We start from the raw sequence: 12975 nt of genomic DNA, 5'->3' as shown, positions 1-12975 counted from the left end.
TAAATATCAAAATATAATGATTCAGCATTAGCTATCATCCATACACTTGTTAACCTAAGGAAGGCTCTTATCATAAGTTAAACGCATGAAATTCCTCATGCAATTTTGAAGAATTTCTGTTATAAAGGATGCTAAAGACAAAAGGCCCATAAATTTCCAAGTACATGTAGTAATAATTTTTAAAAACTATATATCCACATTAAATTGAGTAACATTTGAAGAACCTTTCTTCTTTATAACTCATGTTATTTCATGCAGATAGTGGCTATAATGTGTAAATAATCTTAATGAAAAGAGGATGGTGTAAAGTTAGCCTCACCCCACACCCAAGAGAGAGGGAAGGGGGTTGAACCCTTCTTTTGTCCAGGAAACATGAATTTTAAAGTTTAAAAAAATTATAAAATTGAATTAAATTTGTTTTTTTTTTTAAAAAAATCATAAGATTGAATTAAATTAATTTTTCATTTCCTTTTTTTTTTATTTATTTTTTTAACTATTGAAACAAACAATGCCAATTTCCCCTTTCCTCCCCTCTCCCTTGGGTGTGGGGTGAGGCTAACTTTACACCATCCTCTTTTCATTAAGATTATTTACACATTATAGCCACTATCTGCATGAAATGTCATGAGTTATAAAGAAGAAAGGTTCTTCAAATGTTACTCAATTTAATGTGGATATATAGTTTTTAAAAATTATTACTACATGTACTTGGAAATTTATGGGCCTTTTGTCTTTAGCATCCTTTATAACAGAAATTCTTCAAAATTGCATGAGGAATTTCATGCGTTTAACTTATGATAAGAGCCTTTCTTAGGTTAACAAGTGTATGGATGATAGCTAATGCTGAATCATTATATTTTGATATTTATGGATATTCAAGAGTGTATGATATTGAAATTCTAAATATGTATAGGTCAGGTAGTTTGTCTTTAAATTCAGTTGGAAATTTTGATCATCAGAAAATTATATTTGACTGTATTAAAATCAGTATTTATAGATAAAGATTAAGAAGATTACACAAACACTATACTTTCACACTCTGGTTTTACAAACATGAAAAGTTTGAATTACTAAGGATTAATCATAATGACATAAAAGACAAGACAGACAAAATGAATATTAAAATACTCAGTCCTCAAGATTGATAGTTTTTAAAGATTGAAAATCTGAAAGTTTTTAAGATTGAAAACCTAAAAGGCTGAAAGCCTGAAAGTCTGAATCTCAAGATTCAATATATATTGTGTTTTGAAGGATTGAAAGTCAGTATATGATTTGCTTGTAAAACTCTCTAAAATAAAGGAGCATATTCAGTGACATATTATAGAAAAGAGTGGGATATTTTATACCTAATTTCTTACAAATAAAGAATATCACTCTGAGATCCTTATAATGAAGTTTTACTGTAGCAGGAATACATTGACCTTTAACCTGAAAAGTCAATAGAGGTGTTAAGATATTCATGGACAACAATGGTTTAGCAAAAATTGTGCTGATCTTTGACCTGAAAATCAAAATATATGAAGTTTGTTTAATTAACCTATCCATGAAGTTTGATGAATATTAACTAAACAATTAAATTTAGCAGATGTCCACATCTCTTTGACCTTTTGACTAAAAACTTAATAAGGTCATTTATTTACCTTTGTTTGACTTTGATGAGTATCTTATATGTTGGATATATTAGCAAGACACAATCTAATCTGAGTAAAGAGGAAACCTGGAAAAGCTTTTATCCCTTTGTATGAACAAATTAATTGATGTCATGCAGATATCTTAACCAAAATATCAGAACAATCTGATGACTCTTAAATAAAAAGTTCTCATTATACTAGTCAGAAACCATTAGTCTACTTGTCAAACACAAAAATATGAAAGTCAACTCAACAAAGTAAATAGGGTTCCTTTTCTTCAAAAAGTAAAATTTTGATGCATTGGGTGAATGTTTGTTACTTTATGCCTATAAAGAAAAATATATGCCCTCCACTTTGACTGTATGGATTACGAACTGTTTATATAATTGAATCAAACTTATTTCTTTCATGTCATTCTTAATGTCATAGTACCCATCATTCATAATATGTACAAGTCTCAATCCTAATAGATGAATCCACATTTTGTTTTTATTTCACATCACTTGACGCCCATACTTGAGGTAAACTCAAAATTCTCTGTCCATGTTAATTTCTGGTGTATACCTTCATCATTTGACATAACTCATTTGCTTTTTGTATTTTGATTGCCTAAATCAAAGCTAATCATACATAGAAAGAGGACAAAAAAAAATGAATACAGTGAATTTATCGCAATAATACCTATATGTTTGATACATAAAGAGAAACATTTTTTTTCATTCCTTTTTGACCTTTGGATTGACCCTGAATAGAGATATCATTTACTTTTTGGCAAGTGTAAACTATATACTGCATGACTAAACATGGTTTGTATATTGAAATATGAAATGGTTTCTTTAATGCTTAAATCATAATACTCCTACTGTCCTAGTGAGAATTATGCTCAATCAACTTTGTGAGATATTCCCAACTTCCAATGCTTCTTATTTACATTAAAAAAAATTGACTCAAATAAAATAGTTTGTTTTCTCATTTATTCTACAAGACTTAACATGCTGACAGTGAATCTAATCATTTTTTAAACTGGTTAAAGTAATGTTTACAATTGTCTTAAAATGCTCAAATGCAAGTTTATTTCATACATAAATACCTTAATTGTATAGACTAAATGTACTTATAGATTCAATATATAGATTAACCCCTTATAAATAGTAAAAAACACTTCTTAAACCTGATTTTCTTGCCTATTCTCTCATGCATTACCTAATTTGAGTATTCTCAAATTATTGATTACATGAACAAACAAATTTAAGACAAAACCACAATATATGCTGAATGCCCTGAAATGAAATGGTTACATATGTAAGATGTGTAACACATCATGTACAACTTTAAAGTCTCCAAAATTTTAAGCTAAGGTAATTCCACCCTCCTATGATGTCATAGGTTTTTGCAAAAACTGTAATTAGTTTAAATTCATACCTAATAGAACAATATCTCTTGGAAGAATGCTTTACAATAGGTGTAATGATAAATATTGTTAAGTTAAAGAATTTTAAAAAATGCATATTTTCTATATTTAATCAATTATTCAATCTTAAAAAAAATGTTGACAAGGGCAATAACTCCTTCTAAGAATTCTTCATTCAGGCATTTGCTTTATTGTAAAATAGTTTCCCTGATATTCACAATTCAAAAGTATCTTTCAAGTAGGAAGTATTTAGGAACACTCAGCATCAGAATTATGCATTTTAACCAGTTTTTACATATTTTCATAATACCATTTACAAAAAATGTGCGATTTTTTTATGTTGACATACACTTCTATTTATTTATGTTTTGCATCTTAAATAATATGATGACCTATACATTTTTTGCAATAAATGGAAAATTTAAAGTATATTAAATGAAAATAAATGCAGTTTTTGTACTTTGAACCTATAAAATTGTGAGGGTGGAATCACCTTAACCATATTATACAATAAGACTACTTTTTCAAAGTTATGAGAAATTCTCCACAAAAAATGTATTTATGCAAAAGATAAATGTTAGGGTACAATTTCAAAATACATATTATATGAATCACATAAAGAACATATCAAATCATTTCTTTGTGGTTGTTTTCCATTGGAACATCTGTTAAGAAACATTCTGTTTTGTCTTTTTTTTTTTTTTTGATACATAAAAAGCGTCCAAAAATCATTTGGAATTGTTGTGTTAAACCCTGATAGTCAGAATTTTAAGAGTTTCTGATGTGTGCCCTACTTAGAAATGTTTACAATGTAACAAAGATGAAACTCATAATTGAATTAATCAGCAAATATAAAGTCATCAGGTTTACACATGCTTTTCTAACACATCATGTACAATTTTTTTTCTACTAGTATGTCTTTGTTCACAAAACATTGAAATCAACAGTACTTAGCATTCCATATTAAGAAATATGAACCCTAGCTATTAAAAATCTAAAAGTATATTTGTGCATCAATGCAATATGTTTAATAAAACAATCTCTTTCACTGTGATGAAAATTGTCTTCTTCATATAACATACAGATGAAGAACTTCTTTGGATGATGTAATTTTCACATGTAGAAAAGAAACTAATTCAACTAAAACTAAAAGACAGTCATTAAAATTTTAAGGACATATAAGGATGATATCAAGACCGAAGTCCAGGAATTGATAAAATGCTACAATTATCATCCAAAGATGTATATGTTTGGATTTATTTTTTAATTCACAAGCAAATGATATGCTGCCATTTAATCTTTCAAAATTAAAATAAAAAATCTATACTTTTGAATTAAAAATTTCAAAATCTAGAGGAGTCTTCCAAATACCTATCTACATGTATTTATGACTGAAGGTATGTAAATCACCAGAGTTGCTGTAATGCACCATTTGAATAAAAGTCATATCCACATTCTTGACTTTTTTCCCTAAACCTTATTTCAAAACATAAATTATTCCAACCAGTCTTTATCTACGCAGTGATAATAATTTTTTTTTTTTTTACAGAATTCTAAGGTATTACATAGTAATAGTCTTTAAACATCCTTGAACATAGTGCATATGATTTACATTTCAATTCTTTCCAAAGAATATGCTATGCCACCCAATAGAGCTGATGTAAAGTCTCTAGGTTATCACAAAATGTTAAAGTTACAACAACTAAATTTTACCCAGGAGAAAAATGATCCAAAAATCTCCGAATCTTTCTTTAGTTATGATGTGAATTTTGCAGGTTACAAATTATTGTCAAAGGTAGTTATCTCAACAATCTCATGCTTTGACCCTGACAAAGTGTCCTATAAAACTAACTGTATTACTCTAACCTGTTCTTTGTAGTAAGCATGAAGTCTAATGGTTGATAGAAATATTCAAGATATTATTACATCACAGATCAGGGGACACTTAAATCTTTATGGGGGTCCTATTGAGACCTATTAAATTCAAAATAGGACACACACATACACAAACAAAATGTATTTACAGTTCCAGGAAAGTAATAATTACACCAAAGCTAGCATTTAGGGGTTGTAGAAATAAGATGAAAAATAAAAGGTTTAAATGTATACTTCTCATACATAACAACTGTCTTCAATAGGAATTGGTAAAAATAAAAGTCACATTTAGATACTCTGAAGTCTGGGAATTATTTATTTATTTTTTTTTGAAGATCTCATACTATCAGAAAATCACAATATCAATTCTAGGATTTGATTAGACCTCAGTTTGTTAAATGACTGCAATTTATCTATTGTTGTGTTTGACAGAATATGAAAGATATGAAGGGGAGAGCTTTTGAACTTTTTTTTTCCCTTCATCATAGTTTAAAATATATATTATACCTGTCTTTATCTAAGTAGTGAATATAGGATTTTTACAGAAACCCTAGGTATTACATAGTAATAGTCATATAAACACCCTTGAACATTGTACATTTGATTAACATTTCAATCCTTTCCTAAGAATTTGCACCTAATTTTTATAAAGTCTATAAGTTATCACACAATGTTTAAGTTATTGCATTACAGGACTCAAATCAGCCTAATCTCAGTAAGTAACTAACTTTTACCCAGGAGTAAATGATCCAAAAAATCTATATAGAAATATCTTATTGATTCTTCATCTGTGTACTTATGATGTGAAGTTTGTAAGTTACAAATTATTGTCAAAGGTAGTTATCTCAATAACCTTATGCTTTGACCTTGACAAAGTGTCCTAAACAACAAAGTGTATTCCTACAATCATTCTATATGTAATTAGTATGATGAATATGGTATGATAAAGATATTCAATATATTATTAAACCACAGATTATGGGACACTTGCATCTTTATTGGGGGTCTTATTGAGACCAATTTTAAATTCAAAATTAAACATGATACATACACAAACAAAATATATTTACCATTCCAGGAAAGTTAAATAATAATATTAAATCCAGCATCTGAATATCTGTGTAATTTCTAGGGGGTTATAGAAATAAGATGAAAAATAAAAGGTTTAAATGTATACTTCTCATACATAACAACAGTCTTCAATAGGAATTGGTAAAAATAAAAGTCACATTCAGATACTTTGAGGTCTGTGAGAATTAATTTTTAAAGAGTTCATGCTATCAGAAAATCATATTTTCAATACAATTGTACTTGATTTGACTAGATCTCAGTTTAATAAATGATTACCCTTTATCCATAGTCAGTGTCTGACAGTGAAAGATACAATCCTGAGTCCTTTCTTTGTCATCCTGTAAACCACAGTCTATGATAATACTGATTAAATTAGTTGGAAATCATATTTATCTATGTGCTTCTTAAATCCTCCATCCATCTCCTGTTTGATTTTCTTGTTTCAGTGTTCCAAGAGAGGATATTCTGTTAGTCTTTGCATAATCTGATAGTCTTTCACCATTCTGAGAGTAGACATAGATCATTTCCATAAGCCCTCACTAGAGAATCCTGAAAAATAAAAAAAAATGTCTTAGTTGAAAAAAAAAGTTATATAATATAAGCTTGATGGAATTATAAATATAGACAAAAAGGGTATAAATACAAGGTGTTACATCAGATTTTGACTTTTCATATTAACCATGGGTAACACCTCTAGTAAAGAAAAGAGTAAAGGAATGAGTAAAATTCAGTTTGGAGAGAGAATTCTTTCAGAGAAAGATGTAGACAGAGGTATACCAGTTAAAATAAAAAAAGATGGCACTATTGAGATCATTTCTCAAGAAGAATATAACCAATTATGTCCAGAAAAGGGTGATCCTAATGTTGTCAGAGATTACATAGAAAGACCATTGATTACAGAGGAAGCTAATGAGGAATATAACCATTTATTACCAAAAGAGGGAAAGAATTACTTGGATTACCCTGAAAGACCTTTGACTAAAGAAGAAGTCAAGTTTATAGATGATAAGAGAAAACAGTTGTCAGAAAAAAAAGATTGTTAAAGACACAGGATTTTTAGACCACAAAACCATTGAAGATACAAGGATTACAAGATACAAGGATTAATGGAGGAAGTCCAAACTGAACTCTTGGAAGACATTAAGGCTCATTATGAGAGTAACTTTCCAGTGTTTGTTTATTACAAAATTATGTATTCTGATTAAAAAAAAAAAGTTTTCACTTTCATTTGTTGTGCCTTTGACCATTTAAATTGACCTTATGGTCAAGATTGTGATATATACACTCTGATAATCATCTATGATGTCTCTATGATGTTTACCTCATAAGATTGAATCAGGGTATATTTGTGTTCAAAGAGCTGAAGAAACTTAATACAGACAGATCTATGATTTTGGAAGCATACATATTAATGAGTTTAAAGGAGATATAACACTTGAATTCATTACTACATTATTAAAAAGAAAGAACACAAACTCATAGAAATGATATTGAAAGTACCTTTTATGAACAAAGTGTCATGCTCCAAGGTATTATTTTTATAAACAGGAGAAGGTTTACAGTAGTTCCATACACTCATAAGAAGATCTTGGGTAGTAGAAACACCAGGAAATTTTATTTCCACACAATCAGATCATCTTACATCAGTTATAAGGTTAAAATCTTTATACATAGTCAAGAGGGTCATTAAGATTTCTTTTCTGATCATCCTAATGAGCCGCATTATAGTATTCTTTCCCTGTGATATAATGTTAATATTAAATGGAACATTCAGAATTCATAAGCAATTGGTGTTAAAACTTGCTATCTTTACCAACTATGCTATTAAGGAAGCTGGGGGTTAACAAATTAGCCATATTTAATTTATTCTATAGATATGCTATCTTCAGCTGTTAACTATTATTTGGCAAAAAAAAAATTTATTCATTTTAGTTTCAAAATTTAATCATGCATTTTTGTATATATTTATATGGAACTCTTCTTCTTCTAAAGGAGATCAATATAGTCAAAACATGACCATGACCACCAAGCCCTCTTTATTTAAAAAATCATATATCATTTACTTATCAATTCAAAAATATAAACATGCATATGTAAAATAAATAAATAAAAATTACAATTGTATCTCATTGAATCTTTACCTTCAAGTTTGTGTGTTTCTATGTTGGTTGACTAACTGTGTATTTCCAAAGGAACAGCAGACAGTCTGAACTTCATAGAGAATTGATTATAGATGGTTAGGAACAAACCATATCTTCCATGTTGATGACTGTAGAAATAAAACCATTTTGTTAATATGACAGAGTACTGCATGAAACAATGCATGTTTAAATACAACATGTACAATGTCAAAAAAGATCATGAAAATATTTGTTTTTAATCTCAAAAATTGTTTTTAACATTAACTCCAGATGAGAAAAGTTCATCATGTTATCTTAATAATAAAAAAAAGCACAATTACTGTATTAATATCACAAATAAAATGATTATCAAATTAATTATTTAGACACTAAAAGACTTTTTATTAACAGCAGATTCAATTTTGGTTTAATAACTGTCAGTACTGCATACAGAAAAATACATTTTTTTTAGCATCATCACAGTACAACATGTAGTCCTTCATTTTTTGAAAAGCTCATTACCAAGAAACAAAAGTGAAAATGAAATTATATGTATGCCATATATCACACATATTTAGAATCAAAACAAAAGTAAATGACTTAGAATTAATCTTTTGTAAATTCCTTCTTTTCTCTTATTAGATTCCTAATTAATATCTCTTTGATCACCATTTAGTAAGTCTGAATTCCATGGGTAACATACATAATGAATTATGAAATTATATCATGATTTATACAAAAGGACTTATTAATATTCTGAAGATCCCTTAATCATGTGTTAATATATTTTAGGTTAAATAAGGGTGTGCTTATATAAATGTAAGTTAGAGACAACAGATCACATAAGTATTGCACAGTAATTAAATTAACCATATAATCATGCTTAAATGCAAAGATGATCTTCATAGGAAATGTAAACAATTAAAAAAAACAAGACAAACTTACCAGAGATATCCAACTATATGCCCAATAAGCCTATCCATTAAATAATCCAGTGAAATAACATCTCAGCTGATCCTGAAAAAATCATACAATTCAGTGATACACATTTAACCTCATTTTACAATGTAAGTAAAGCAATAATTTACAGACAAAAGGGACAGAAATGTAAAAGATACCATGTATTTTACCAAAATTTAGTGAATATTTTTCTGATTGAAATTCAATCATGGAATGACCCATCATAGAAATATTAAATGTACTCTGAGTTACATGCAGGTTATACAACTGTAAATCACATGAAATGAGGATAAATACAGCATTTACATTCAAAATAGAACTTTACATATAAATCATGGTTAAATGCAAAGATGAACTTCATAGGAAATGTAAACTTTAAAAAAAAACAAGACAAACTTACCAGAGATATCCAACTATATGCCCAATAAGCCTATCCATTAAATAATCCAGTGAAATAACATCTCAGCTGATCCTGAAAAAATCATACAATTCAGTGATACACATTTAACCTCATTTTACAATGTAAGTAAAGCAATAATTTACAGACAAAAGGGACAGAAATGTAAAAGATACCATGTATTTTACCAAAATTTAGTGAATATTTTTCTGATTGAAATTCAATCATAGAATGACCCATCATAGAAATATTAAATGTACTCTGAGTTACATGCAGGTTATACAACTGTAAATCACATGAAATGATGATAAATACAGCATTTACATTCAAAATAGAACTTTACATATAAATCATTGTTAAATGCAAAGATGAACTTCATAGGAAATGTAAACTTTTTAAAAAAACAAGACAAACTTACCAGAGATATCCAACTATATGCCCAATAAGCCTATCCATTAAATAATCCAGTGAAATAACATCTCAGCTGATCCTGAAAAAATCATACAATTCAGTGATACACATTTAACCTCATTTTACAATGTAAGTAAAGCAATAATTTACAGACAAAAGGGACAGAAATGTAAAAAGATACCATGTATTTTACCAAAATTAAGTAAATATTTTTCTGATTGAAATTCAATCATAGAATGACCCCATCATAGAAATATTAAATACACTCTGAGTTACATGCAGGTTATACAACTGTAAATCACATGAAATGAGAATAAATACAGTATTCAAATTCAAAATAGAACTTTACATAAAATGATTAAATGCAAAGATGTTTCATAGGAAATGTAAACAAAAATAAGACAAACTTACCTGTGAATATGTCTGGCAGAAAGATATTTCAAAAATATAACCCAGCTCTCAACATTCACATGAGAATGCATCAGGATGTTTACTTCCGTGGTCATAGAGAAATTGAGCTTTAAACAAGAAAAGCTTCACAGCAGGAAAATCATCATAGCAAAAGAGAGGAAAAAACAAAAGATAGTCCTACATTTTCTGAAAATGTAAGTTCACTTCTTAGAAACAAAAGTGAAAATGAAACTTTAATTTTACAAGTGTATGACGTCACAATGCATAGGTAAGCATATTTTTTGCACAGGGCCCTAAACAAACTTCTGCCAAAATCGTAGTAGCAGCGTTATGAATCGTAGTAGCAGCGTAGTGTATCATGTAAACATAGTGTAAACACACCCTATATTTAGGAGGCTATATGTACTGAATTGACCCACCTATCCCCCCAGGGTATAAAGTTATGCTGTACTCTCTTGACCCACCTATCCCCCACCAGGGGCTGCACTCCCTTGAATTGACCACCTATCCCCCCCAGGGGCTGCACTCCCTTGACCCCCTATCCCCCCCTATCCCCCCCAGGGGCTGCACTCCGTTGACCCATCCTATCCCCCCAGCCCCAAAAGTGCACTCACTTGTAGGCGTCTTAGGCGGAAATTGATTTTTGAACAAGTCGTAGATTTAATTAAGCATTATATTTAGAATAGGCTAATTTAGTATAAGGTGTTATACAGTAAAATGTTAAATTAAAGTTTTGACAAAATTCATGCTTTCTACTCAGTTTATTTTCCAACGACAAATTGCCCAGCAAATGGGAATTGAAAAGTATAATGCAAGTAATACATGACCCAAATTTGTGCATGCAGGGCATAAAACATCTCTTATTTAAAAAGGTTTATTTACAGTATATTGCATTGATCGGAAGTTGCACTTTCAGTTTGCAAATTAGAAACAAATTAAATGTGAAGTTGAAATATAACGTCTGTTCAATTTATTTTCTGATATTGTAGTTGTTTGTAGTTCATATTTGATACTATTCAATTTAATAATGCATACAAAAATATAAGTTATTTCGAGACAATGTTCAAACTTTCTAATTAAACCAATCAAAATACGAATTTCAAAATTCTTGATTTAATTTTTTCACAGTTATCAGAGGCTTATACATTTTCAGATGATTTGTTATAAATTTATATTTTTTAATCTTTTAAACCGCTCCCTTAGAAAAGTCCGCCTTTAAATGTCTGAAGTCCGAAGTCCGGTGTTCGCTGTACGCTATTTCGCAAATGTCCACTTACAGAGTTTTAAACAATTTGTGTGTTATAAGTCTATCTACCCAATTTTAGATGGGCTCAAAATGGAAAGCCTGAAAAACTTGGTTGACCATTAAAGCCAATGGGCCTTATGTACATTTTGTGCCAGGAAATACAATTTCTAACTGTGCTTTGAAAACTACATGTCCCCAAGTAGTTTAAAAAATAACAAATAGGGCCTCAATAAGAAAAGTTTGAAATGAGATCCTCCGTGTCCTGATCTTACCTCTGATGTTTTACAGATCCGAGTTTGCTCTGCTCCAAAAGTTGAAATGTTTAATGGACTTTTGAGGTTGAATATATTTCGTTAATCGTCTCCATGTATTACAGGTATTCATCAAGATGGAGTACGCGTTTGAAATTACACTTATCTGATATGTAACTGTCACATTTACTGTGTTGTATTGTTAAGGTCTTCCGCTCAGGCGGAAGACCTTCTACTGATTCTGATGGTTAAGATTATTCCCTATTATTCTTTTTTTTTCCTAGACGCCAACTTTGAGACCTCGTAACTCGCTCATTTCTGAACGGATTTCGCTCAAATTTTCAGAGTTTTTGGACATTACAAAACTCAATTAAAATGTTTTCATACATTTCAAAAATTCCCTTCCGCTTTCGAGTTATTTCCCTTTAAGTGAAAATTTGGTAATGTTCGTTTCCAGACAAAGGCTCAGAAACGACAAAAGCTGGAGCAGAATGTCTAGTGCATTTAAATACTAGAAGAATTGAAGTTGTGCACATCGGTTTTTCTTTTTCGATTTCTGCGCTCCAAACGGTGCTAGATAGGGGTCAAAAATGAGAATGCCTAAAAGCGCCAAATTTTACATATATTTCTTTGTGTATCTTTTAAACTAAAAATAATTTGTTAAGACATATTTCACAAATATTGTGCATAATTTTAAGATCTATCATTTGACATCATTAAAAAGGGGCTGGCCCCTCAAATTAGGGGTCAAGGGAGCATGAAAGTTTTTGCATTATAACTCAAAAACGGTAAATATTTTCGATATGGTTATCGATTTGAAATGGGTCTTTAACATCTTATTGATCTCATGAAAACGTTATTTTGTTCGAATCTTGTGTTATTGAATGAGCAGCAAACTTTATGTACAGGTAACTTATTAATTTTATACGGCAAGTGAAGAATTCTTTATGCGTACGCGTATAACACGTATAACTGAAATAAACTGGATAAGAATAATATACTTAACTAAACTGAATGTTAAACTTTGTTGAAATAAAGTTTTTAACGTATTCTCTAGCTGGATGTCATACAGATTAATCAGAGACAACTTTCTTCTTGTATTTAGTCTGAATTACAAGACGGGAGATAGGAAAAATACTTATCATCTCTCATTCGATTGATACTCAATGTTGCATTATTTATAAAAAAAAA

General features: G+C 29.6%; 1 long non-coding RNA gene across 3 annotated transcripts; it reads right to left on the bottom strand.

The window, feature by feature from the left end:
• Positions 1 to 3330: 3330 nt before the first annotated feature.
• Positions 3331 to 10028, bottom strand: LOC134241032 (uncharacterized). 3 transcript variants are annotated; one of them, XR_009986563.1, is made up of 5 exons: positions 9884 to 10028; positions 9469 to 9540; positions 9054 to 9125; positions 8106 to 8257; positions 3331 to 6537 (listed from the first exon to the last, which is right to left on the bottom strand). It is a non-coding gene; the product is annotated as an uncharacterized LOC134241032 (long non-coding RNA). The 3 variants fall into 3 exon arrangements; XR_009986561.1 differs by having other exon boundaries at positions 8130 to 8257; positions 9884 to 10024; XR_009986562.1 differs by lacking the exon at positions 3331 to 6537 and adding an exon at positions 6693 to 7726 and having other exon boundaries at positions 8130 to 8257; positions 9884 to 10027.
• Positions 10029 to 12975: the final 2947 nt, after the last annotated feature.

This window comes from Saccostrea cucullata, unplaced genomic scaffold (assembly GCF_032062105.1).
Source record: "Saccostrea cucullata isolate Sc308-1 unplaced genomic scaffold, CSIRO_AGI_Scuc_v1 ctg5402, whole genome shotgun sequence".
NCBI classification, from domain to species: Eukaryota; Metazoa; Mollusca; class Bivalvia; order Ostreida; family Ostreidae; genus Saccostrea; species Saccostrea cuccullata.
Note: the sequence above shows the minus strand (reverse complement) of the source record. Positions and strands in the feature narration are given on the sequence as shown.